This window comes from Podarcis erhardii (assembly GCF_964252035.2).
Source record: "Podarcis erhardii genome assembly, chromosome: 15".
Taxonomy (NCBI): Eukaryota; Metazoa; Chordata; class Lepidosauria; order Squamata; family Lacertidae; genus Podarcis; species Podarcis erhardii.
Window position 1 is genome coordinate 31,204,750 of NC_138505.1, and position 11,130 is coordinate 31,215,879.

Below are 11,130 nucleotides of genomic sequence, written 5' to 3' on the forward strand. Positions count from 1 at the left end.
CCAGGAAGTGACAGCTGAACTCTTAGCCAATACAAATGACACATTCGGTAGCCAAATTTTCTCTGGCAGCTAAGAAGCTTGTGGTGATACGTTGTGATTTTAAATTTTTATGCTGTAAGTTACAGACTTGTGTGTTGTTTGATTTTAGAGGAATGTCTTGCTTTCTGTTGTGAAGGCCTTTGGCTATACAGTGCTAAAGGTAAAGGGACCCCTGACCATTAGGTCCAGTCGTGGCCGGCTCTGGGGTTGCGGCGCTCATCTCGCTTTATTGGCTGAGGGAGCCGGCGTACAGCTTCCGGGTCATGTGGCCTGCATGACTAAGCCGCTTCTGGCGAACCAGAGCAGCACACGGAAACGCTGTTTACCTATTGATCTACTTGCACTTTGATGTGCTTTCGAACTGCTAGGTTGGCAGGAGCAGGGACTGAGCAATGGGAGCTCACCCCATTGCAGGGATTCTAACCACCAACCTTCTGATCGGTAAGTCCTAGGCTCTGTGGTTTAGACCACAGGGCCACCCGCGTCCCATATACAGTGGTACCTTGGGTTAAGAACTTAATTTGTTCGGGAGGTCCGTTCTTAACCTGAAACTGTTCTTAACCTGAAGCACCACTTTAGCTAATGCGGCCTCCCGCTGCTGCTACACTGCTGCCACATGATTTCTGTTCTCATCCTGAAGCAAAGTTCTTAACCCGAGGTACTATTTCTGGATTAGTGGAGTCTGTAACCTGAAGCGTCTGTAACCTGAAGTGTCTGTAACCCAAGGTACCACTGTATACAATAAGTTGAACTGATTGATAGGCGGGTATAGACATGCACACATATTCAAGACAACCCCACACAGACACTTCTGCCAATAAGCGGAGGGGTGTGTTTGCCCCCCCCCCCCAGTGCTGCACTGGGAAGAGAGGAGACTTTTCTCTCTGCCTAGCCCAGCACTGCAATGGGAAAGAAAGCGCTCCCCTTCTTTCTTCTCAGTCTGGTGTAGTGCTATTGCAAGACAGCTTTGGAGTTCAGGAGTTCAGAAATCTAGATTAATAAAAGGAAAGGAAACAGGAAGCCAGGCCCCGCTGTCCTTCCTGTTTCCTGCATCTCCGAGTCCTTTTGGAAATGGTCACACAGCAGAGGGAGAAGACGTGCTATTGCAAACTAAGAAGAGGTGACCTATTTTGGCAAAGGGTTGATGGGCTGCTACAGGCTTCCTCAACCTCGGCCCTCCAGATGTTTTGAGACTACAATTCCCATCATCCCTGACCACTGGTCCTGCTAGCTAGGGATCATGGGAGTTATAGGCCAAAAACATCTGGAGGGCCAAGGTTGAGGAAGCCTGGACTGCTAAAAGTGGCTTTCTAGTGCAATAAACTTTCCATAGTTTATTGGTGCATTTGAACTGAGGGACTGTAGTTAGTTTAAACCAGGCACTCCCAAACTCGGCCCTCCAGATGTTTTGGGGGCAAACAACTCCCATCATCCCTAGCTAACAGGACCAGTGGTCAGGGATGACAGGAATTGTAGTCCCAAAACATCTGAAGGGCCGAGTTTGGGGGTGCCTGGTTTAAACTATGGTTTAAACTTCCCGCTAGGCATCTGGCCGCAGCACTAGATGGAGGTCTTCTTATGTTCTTATGATCAGCCACAGCTTCATCCTGGCATGCGTCAATAAAGCATAAACAAACCAGAGTTTCCTCCAATTCAGACTTAACAAGAAGCTGCTGCTAGCTTAAAGGGGCAAAAGGATGCTTCTGATATCTTTCCTGAAGCCATGGCAGAAAATAGGGAAGGTGGGGGTGTGCGAGCCCAAAGGTCAAATCTGCTCATTCACATAACCCAGGAGGGATAGATGCTCATGAACAGGCTCAAATGCAGCTTGCTAGCAATGCGTGGTGGTCAACCAAATTTTTGATAAATTCCTTCTTGTGCTGTCTGCCTGGTAGGGGCCAGCTCCAGGTTTGAGGCAGCCCAAAGTAGGGTTCCTCTAATATGGTGTGGTGTGGTGTCTTGTCTTGTCTTGTAGCATGGCAGACTATCTTTCTTTCTTTCTTTCTTTCTTTCTTTCTTTCTTTCTTTCTTTAAAGTAAAAAACCTACAAATGCATTTGAAAATATTCACATGCTACAGGATTTACACTGGGAGCCACTAGCTCACTAGTCCTTATGGAGAGGATAACAGCACAATGTACACTGCAAAATGTGACAGATGTCGTAAATAAGAGAACTGACATACTGCAGAGAGGCTAAGCATGCTTACATGCACACAAACCCTGAATCAAAAGGCAATAGTGAAAGAGAAAGATACGGCCATTCCAGTCATCAAGACTATTTTTGGGTTGGGTGCGGGAGTTGAAATCCTGCACAAATGAGCGGTATACAATTCACCTTCTGAAGAATCTCAGCTTCTGCTTTAAAAAAAAGTTTCTAGCCATTATGAACACACACATGCAATGCTTACATGGTTGCATGCAATGCCTGCTGAAAATCTCAGAAGCAGAGGAAGTGCTGAATAGATTTTCAGCTTCCGGAGGGATGGCCTTCAGAGCCAATCCTCAACTCCTTTCCACATCCCAGCAGCATAAAATCTCAGAATTGATGTGCGCCTGAATATTTCATGGAGGTCACAAAGCCCAGCTTTTCTGGTTGCAGAATTTTTACTCTAATGGTCTCTTATGATTAGAGGGAGGTGAATTCCAGTGGTGACCCTCTTTTTGGTTTCCTTAAAGCAAAGAGAAATATGGGGGGCAGGATGACAAGGTAAGCTTGCTGGAGACAGGCAGGATCTTGGCACGCTCTTTCACATCTCATTAGCAGATCGTCTGCATGCACAAGCTAATCAGCAAGGATTGTCACAAGCTGGAAGAGGCAATTCATGCAGCAGCCTGCTTTGAAACATGGTTAAGCAGAGGACACTGTGGCCATCGCCTGCTGCAAAGGAAGTGTAGGGGCTGCTGGGTATATCAAATGATTTGGAAGAAAGCAAGGAGCCACACAAAGGAATATATTTCTGATCCCTCTTCAAAGGAATGTCAGCGGAACCACAGAAAGGATTGGTGCATAATCCTCACCTGCACAGAGGCACAGGGTGAAAATTAACTTTGCGTTGACCTGGCAAGGGCGCTTGGTTGCTGCAAAGTGAAATGGCTCCTGCAAAATAGTACTATTTCTGTGCAGAGATGGCCGGGCGCTTTAACTGAGACTCTTTTCTCTGAAGTTGCAAAGGGGTGGGGGTGGGGGAGAGAATGGGACCCTGTAGCGTTGGCAGAAGTTGATGGTATACATGGAAGAAACACTGGGAGCTTCACACACACATGGAAGCATATGGAGCTCCACTGAAGAGTGCAGAGCTTCACTCAGAATACAGACAGCAAAGTCAGACACAGCCGTCACTCAGAGTACAGGAAAAGGCAACGTGAGCATCTTGTATTTGACTTCTGGGATGAACTGGGGATCCTGGTGTGGTTGGACCACTTCTGTGGCCTGCATGCTCTGTGCATGCCTGGCAGCCTCACGTCCTAGGAGTCTCAAAAGCTATCGACAAAAAATTCTGGAGCTTCCTTTACGTTGTCAGCACTCTTCTGCTTTAAAATCCATCAAGTCTCTAGTGCATGTGGTTGCATGAAGAAGAGGAAACACTAGTAAGACATCTTCTAGATCAGTGTTTCCCAACCTTGGGCCTCCAGATATTTTTGGCCTACAACTCCCATCATCCCTAGCTAGCAAGACCAGTGGTCAGGGATGATGGGAATTGTAGTTCAAAAACAGCTGGAGGCCCAAGGTTGGGAAACACTGTTCTAGATTTCCCTCCTGTTTTTGCACCTGCACGTTGTGTCCCATTGCTCATCTCACAATCCCCAGACAGAAATGTTATAATTGCATTTGTGGATGCACAAGGGAGCCCAGTCAAAACAGGGGGGGGGGACCCTTTTTCAATTGTTATTGCTTCCATGCATTTTTTGTGATGAAGGTTAAAAGGACATTACAGTTGCAGGTTTAGGGCCATAGACTTTCTGCATCAAATTACTGATTTGCACATATTTTAAAAATAAAAGGTGGGGATGTCATCTGCATTGGGATCTTGGTGGGTGGAGGAGAATGTCAACATTCCCGCTGCGATTCAGTTACCCTCCTGAAGCTAAACAGAGGTCAATGGGCCTAACATCCAGAAGGTCATAGGTCCAATCCCCAGCATCTCTAGGTAGGGCTGGGAAAAACTCCCTTCCTGTAACCCAGCCAATGCCAGGGATTGAACCCAGGACTTTCTACATGCAAAGCAGATGCTCCGAGCTCCAAAACACCTAGAGGGAACCAGGATGGAGGAGGCTGATCTAAGCCCAGCAATGCCTGCTCTGACTGGCAGCAAATCTCCGTGCAAAGGATGTGCTCCACCAGTGAGCTACAGCTTTGCTGGTCCACAGACTAGAATTAGGATGCAGAGACCCCTGGCAGAAGCTCATTCATGCTGCATCTATCACCAGTGTTACACCTCTACTCAAAACGCTGCCAGTGTTATCTAGGGGCTCCATTCACTTCCTACCACCTGTCCTCATAGAGTCCCGGTGCTGACTTGAACAGCCACAACAACCTCTCTTCTATTTCTAGGCTGGCATCGGAATCAGAGGATGCTTACCTGTCCGAGCCTTTGACCTGCAGCTCCTTTTGTCCTCCATCAAAAAAAAAGGAGAAAGGAGAAGACTTTTTGGGCTCTAACGCTGGCCGACTAAGTAGCAACCCCAGATCCTTTTGCAGTATGCAGCAAGAAAAGGTCTTTAGGGAGGAATGATACCCCTCCCCTTCCAGAAATCTCTCTTCTGTCTACTGGAGGCAGAGCAGGGAAACCTCTCTCCCTCCACTCCCCATCAACATAAGCTTATGTGGCTCCCCTCCCTCTTTTCCAACATCTTACAATAGGACCCTTGATGCTGCTTTATAGATTCTACACTGCTGGGTGCTTTTTTGAAGCCTGCATAGCTCTGTAGCTGTGAGGCATGGAGAGACTTGGGTTATGGCTGGCTATCCAGGAGGAATCCCGGATATTTCTGCTCCATTGCCATTTAAAAGACTGAAGCTGTACAGGGTCTCTCTCTGTCTCTGTCTGTCTCTCTCTCTCTCTGCTACCAACCCCCACCCCCAGGCTTCTTCCAGGGCCAATGGGAAGCTAAACCCACAGGCTCCACTATCTTTGCACATCCGAGCGTATTAAACGCACTATGGCAGCTCCCAATTGTAAGCAATGGCTAAGAACAGAGAGGGGTGTTGGTGGGGAATAACCACCTCCCCACTCAGGACCTCTTAAGTGCTCATGAAGAATTCAGGAACCACCGAGGCCTGTTTCAGATGCCACTTACGGTTCCTTGCAAATTAAGGCACCCATTAAAGGAACTCCAAGAATTCTCATTTTCAAGGAGCACCGCAAGGCCTTTTGTTTCATTGCTGTGTCTTTTGTGCTTTGCAATGCCCGGGTCTTAAGCGGAGATTGAAAAAGCAGAGATTAAAGCTAGTGTGTCTAGACAATAGCGTAATGGGCAATACAAAAAAGGGGGTCATAGGATTCCATTCTGGAATGGGGGTCTTTCCCTTGGATTGCTCATCATTCAATCCTAGCCAAGGTGAGCTTGGAGGAGGGAGGCCTTATGTGTTTGGCTCAGGGGGGAGCTTATCTATCCATGCTCTGCAAAAAAAAAAAGGCTCATTGCTTTGCAGCACAGAAGCACCCTTCCACTTGCTCCAAAGATACTTGATATTTGATTGATTGATTGATTGATTGATTGATTGCACTTATATCCCACCTTTTTCCTCCCAACAGCTCAAGGTGGCATGCATGCTTCTCCCCCTACTCAATTAAACCCCACAACAACTCTGTAAGGTAGGCTGGGTTGAGAGGCAGTGACCGGCCCAAGGTCATCTTGTGAGCTCCATGGTTGAGTGGGTATTTGAACCCTTGTCTCCTAAGTCCTAGTCCAACACTCTAAACCGACACCCCACTCGTTTCCAGTGTGGTCACATGTGTGAACATGCTCCATGTGATCAAATGCGTGTGGACAAGGAGGGGGAAACAGTTGGGTGACCTGGGGCTAGGCTGAAACCGGGGAAGAGAGATCTGGATGAAGGAATCCCTTCTGCCTTCTTCCCTGCTGGGGAAAGGAAAAAGAGGGTGTCGGCCCATTACTGGCGGTGGAGGAAGCAGAGTCAGAAGTGGAGGGTGCAGCTTGGTGGCCAAGAACCGGCAGCAATCCCATCTCTTGGAACAGATGCAGCCTCCCTTATGCAGTGAATGTCTGCATGCTCAGCAGTCTTGCAAGGCACAAGAGTCTTGCGAGTGGAGACTTCCGGTCTGCTGTGGAGGTTATGGCAGCGGGCTTTGTGTCGTTGGAATAAAAGACGACACAAGTCCTGCAATTTAAGGGTTGAGGGTGCCGCCAGGGCTTGGTGCACCCCCAAAAAAACCCCCCATGGAAGAGTGGGGACCCTAAGGCTCCAGCAAAGTGAGGATAACTTGCTCCCCCATCATCCCCCAGCAGTTGTCGTGCGCGTGGGGCAGAAGGGGAAGAGGCTTGAGTCTGCTCTCGGCTTCACCGTACCCTATTGCTGAAGCCCTGTCTTTAACAGCCTGCCAGGTGGGCCACCCCAACTGGGACAACTCCATTGCTTCTGAGCAGTTCTGATCTTCTTGCCCTGATCTTGGATTACTTAGACTTGGACTGTTGCTTCGTCTCGCCTTTTCTGTTGCTTGGCTGGAGTGTATCACCTGTCGTTGTGTGTGTATGTCTTCTCTGTCTCATTAAAGATCTCTTCCTTACTCTCAAGTGAGAGCATCTGTTGTCATGGGCTGGACAGTTTTGAGAGAAAACGAAAGTGTGTGTTGGAGAGAAATTGTTGGGGTTGAGGACGAACTGCGCTTCTTATTCCTTCCTTACAGCCTCAGTTAACTGAATCTCCAAATTTTTATCCAGCTATAGTGCCAATTCATGAAGTTAAAACGAGCTGCCATTTGCAAATTTGCCATTGTTTGCAGTAAAAATGGAACTGGATTGAAAAACACCACCCATAAACAAAACTGGTGATAGGTGAACACTTGCCGCAGAAAGTCAAAAGATTATGCACAAGCCAGATCTTGCATAATTTTTATTCCCTTCCCATCACTACACGATGCAACCTTCCTGAGAGTCTCTGGGAGAGGAGCATGTTAGTGAAGCATTTTTGGTCAGTCAGCAACGAGGGCCAGAGACTTAATTTGAATAGCAAATTAACAATTGTTCCATGCTGTGCACAAGTGCAAGAAAATAGACCAGGAGGTGGTATCCAACTAAGTTCTACTTAGAGTAGAACTGAAATTAAAGGGCCTGAGTTAGTCATAGAATTGTTGAGTTGGAAGACAACCCGAGAGTCAACTAGTCCAACTCCCTGCAATACAGAAATCATAGCTAAAGATTCCCTGAAAAATGATCATTGAAGCTCAGCTTAAAAACTTCCAATGAAGGAATGTCCTCTCCCTTCCCAGGTAGCCCATTCCACTGTTGAAGGTTCTTGCCATTAGAACGTTGTTCCTAACATTTATTCAGAATCGCCTTTCTTGTAATTTGAATCCATTGGTTAGGGTCCTGCCCTGTGAAACAGCTAAAAACAAGCTTGCTCCACCCACCATGTGACATCCCTTCAGATATTTGAAGGTGATTCTCATATCACTTCTCAGTCCTCCCTTCTCCAGGCTAAACATACCCAATTCTTTCAACTGTTACTCATAAGGCTTGGTTTCCAGGCCCTTTCTCATCTTGGCTGCCCTCCTCTGTACACTTTCCAGCTTGTCAATACCCTTCTTAAATTGTTGATTAACTTCAATGAGTCTACACTCAGAAGGTCTATCACTGAGTATAACCCCTAGAATAATTTTGCAGGGTGTAGAGCTGTGCACTTGAAGAGGAAGGAGCAAAGATAGCATCCTCTTTGCAATGAAATTGATAGCTCATGGAGCAGGTTAGATGTGATGGCACAGTAATCAAACAGCATTCAAGGGCATGTGATTTCTCATGCAGATTTGGAAGACATGCACTGAAAACCAGGCAATACACACCCAATAAGATTAGGAACGTCTCTGTGTCAATGAAGCTGGGGCATCGCACTTTAAAAGTTAGAGGAAAGTAAACCCATAGAAGGCCTCAAGCCGAAACAACTGCAAGAGAAGAGAGGAGAGGAGAGAAGAAAAGTTAGTTCTAGAGGGGTTAGTAACTGGAGTATCCTCCTTTGATAGACACAGCGATGGGGAGAAATTAAATCCAATTGTATTTAAAAGGCGGACCTACCTGATTTGCACTTTCCAAAATTCGTGAACCATCACAAAACTATCCTTCAAAATTCACAGATCCAAAATTTTGCAATGCACTTCTCCAGCCACATAGCATGATACCAAAATGTACACATTAAAATGCATGTTTTAAGAAAATTAAGATCCAAAAGGTATTAGGGAAAGCTGCTTTGCAAAAGTGTGTATTTTAGGCACAACTACAAAGATGTGTGTATTAGGAGAAATTCACACTAAAATGCTTGTGAATTTTTATAAGGACTTAAAAAAAATAATCACGAACTGATAAGAAAATGTGGAGAACGGAACTTAAAGAGTGGAAAAATGAGAAACCAAGAGAAAGTAAGATTATCAGATTTGTCCATCCCTAGCTACACCTAAGTTCTTTTCTTACAACTATGTGGACTGGAGACATACTTCCAGTCAGTAACTACCTAATTCTGCTATAAAACTCAGCCAGGTGCTCCTGGGCCTTGCTGAAACAACTTGAATGCTCAGTCTCAACTGCTGGACCACTGTCCATGGTCCTGAAACCACACCATTATGTTCCTCCAAGGTACGGACGGTGCCTTGCTGTCCTGCCTAGAGAACCAGGAACTTCTGCCCTCCCCTTGGGTGAATTCTCTCTTTGATAGTGGGCATCCCTGTGGATCATGGCATGGGGGACCTTTCTCAGCTGACAATTAGGATGCACATGTTGCTGCTGCTATACAGGACTGAGAGTCAGTTTGTTCCTTGCTGATGCAACATCAGAGCTCTGAGTCTGGCAGCCCACCATACACCCAGCCTGAGATCTGCCTCGCCTCGTTTCACCCGAGCAGGATGCTTCCTCCACACAACTACCCTAGCTCTGGTTGGCCAACTTCCAATCTGGCTCGTTGTCCACCATCCCATGCCAACAAAAAGCAACCCACAAAGAAGGTGATTTCAATGTAAGGGCCAGAGAGGCAGGCACAGTGTGCTGGTGTCAGAGGAAACAAAAATAGGGCTGGTTAGGAGGTTTTGTTCAGCACAAGGAAAAAGAAAAGCAACCTGTGAAACAAAGAGCTCAGCCAAGGAGGAAATGAGAGCAAAAGGAAATGCCATCCAGAAAAAGAAATGCTCCCTAACTAGACATTCCTTTCAGAAGGAATTCTGGAATTATTTAAAGCTTCAACTGTACGGGTAGGTCAATGAAAGTTGTGCCTCAGCAGGGGGAGAAAAAAGGACAGGAAAGAATGACACTTCAACGTGAGATTACAACTGCTGATTTTAGAAATTAGGCAGCCTCGACCGAGCCCTCGGTGATTCCATGAGCTGGAATTTAATATTCACAATGCTAAGAAAACTGGGAGTCCCACGGTGTTTTTAAATTAACAATTAGCTTAATAAAACTCAGGTTCCAAGAACAAAATAGCAAAGTGATAATTCACAAAAAGTCACATATGCCAAACAAACTGGCAATATGGAGATGTGCAAAGCACGCCTCTCTTATGCAGAACACAAGGGGAGCCCCACTGAATCAGGCCAATGGTCCCTCTCAGCCAACACCCTGTTCTCACAATGGCCAACCAGATGCTTGTGGCAAACCCACAAGTGGGATTTGAGCACTAGAGCACTCTCCCCCCCTCTAGTTTCCGGCAAATGGTATTCAGAAGCATTGCTGCTTTCAACTGTGAAGGCAGAGCATAGCCATTGTGACTAGTAGCCATTCTCCTCCATGAATTTGTCTGATTCTCTTTTAAAGCCATCTAGGTTTTTAAGCCAATAAAGCGAGATGAGTGCTGCAACCCCAGAGTCGGTCATGACTGGACCTAATGGTCAGGGGTCCCTTTACCTTTACCTTTTAGGTTGAGGGACGCGGGTGGCACTGTGGGTTAAACCACAGAGCCTAGGACTTGCCGATCAGTAGGTTGGCAGTCCAAATCCCCACGACAGGGTGAGCTCCTGCCAACCTAGCAGTTCGAAAGCACGTCAAAGTGCAAGTAGATAAATAGGTACCTCTCTGGCGGGAAGGTAAACGGTGTTTCCGTATGCTGCTCTGGTTCGCCAGAAGCGGCTTAGTCATGCTGGCCACATGACCCAGAAGCTGTACGCCGGCTCCCTCGGCCAGTAAAGCGAGATGAGTGCCACAACCCCAGAGTCATTCGCGACTGGACTTAACTGTCAGGGGTCCTTTACCTTTACCTTTTTAGGTTGGTGGGCATCACTGCCTGCAAGTGGGAGCGAGTTTCATCATTCAGCTATAAGCTGCTTTCTTTCATCCCTCCTGAATCTTCCAACATATCCACCAAGTCACCCCCATTTCCACTCTGCATTCTTCAGACATTCTCCAGAAAAGATGCAGGTGGTTTGGTGTCATAACATTCAGCCCCAGACAGTATATAGCATCCCAAGTCTCGTCATCCCAACTCCACCCAGACCCTACAAGGGAGTAGAACGTCCCCTGCCTTAGCTCCTTTCCTCTTCACACTGTTTCCCCTCCTGCCTCCCCAGGTACAGTTAATCTGGTGCCTGGCAAGGGTCAAAGACCTCTTGTCTTGTGGCTTTCAGCTGAGTGTAAGCAATCTGACTATGAGATGGAAAGAACCTTAACAGAGTTTCAATCTAGGGAGCCCGAGATGGAGGAAAGGAAGACCCAAGGGGCTTTAGCATAGTGATGGTGGTGTCCCAGTTTGGAACACCCCTTTCTGGAGGTGTGGATGGTTCCATTGTTGTTGGGAATTCTCCAATTGAAGGAAATTTCTTTGGCCACAACGCTGATAACACTATGAACCTACTTTGAATAAGGACGTGGGTGGTGCTGTGGTCTAAACCACTGAGCCTCTTGTGCTTGCTGATCAGAAGGTTGGTGGTTCAAAT

General features: G+C 46.9%; 1 protein-coding gene across 8 annotated transcripts in view; it reads right to left on the reverse strand.

Moving 5' to 3' along the window:
• Positions 1-8,160, reverse strand: part of ARVCF (ARVCF delta catenin family member) — a 330,432-nt gene extending 322,272 nt beyond the window's left edge. For all 8 annotated transcript variants that reach the window (XM_081842755.1, XM_081842752.1, XM_081842750.1 and 5 more), the window contains exon 1: positions 8,062-8,160. The gene's annotated coding sequence lies outside the window, so the exon portion shown is untranslated. The remainder of the gene's footprint in view (positions 1-8,061) is intronic.
• Positions 8,161-11,130: the final 2,970 nt, after the last annotated feature.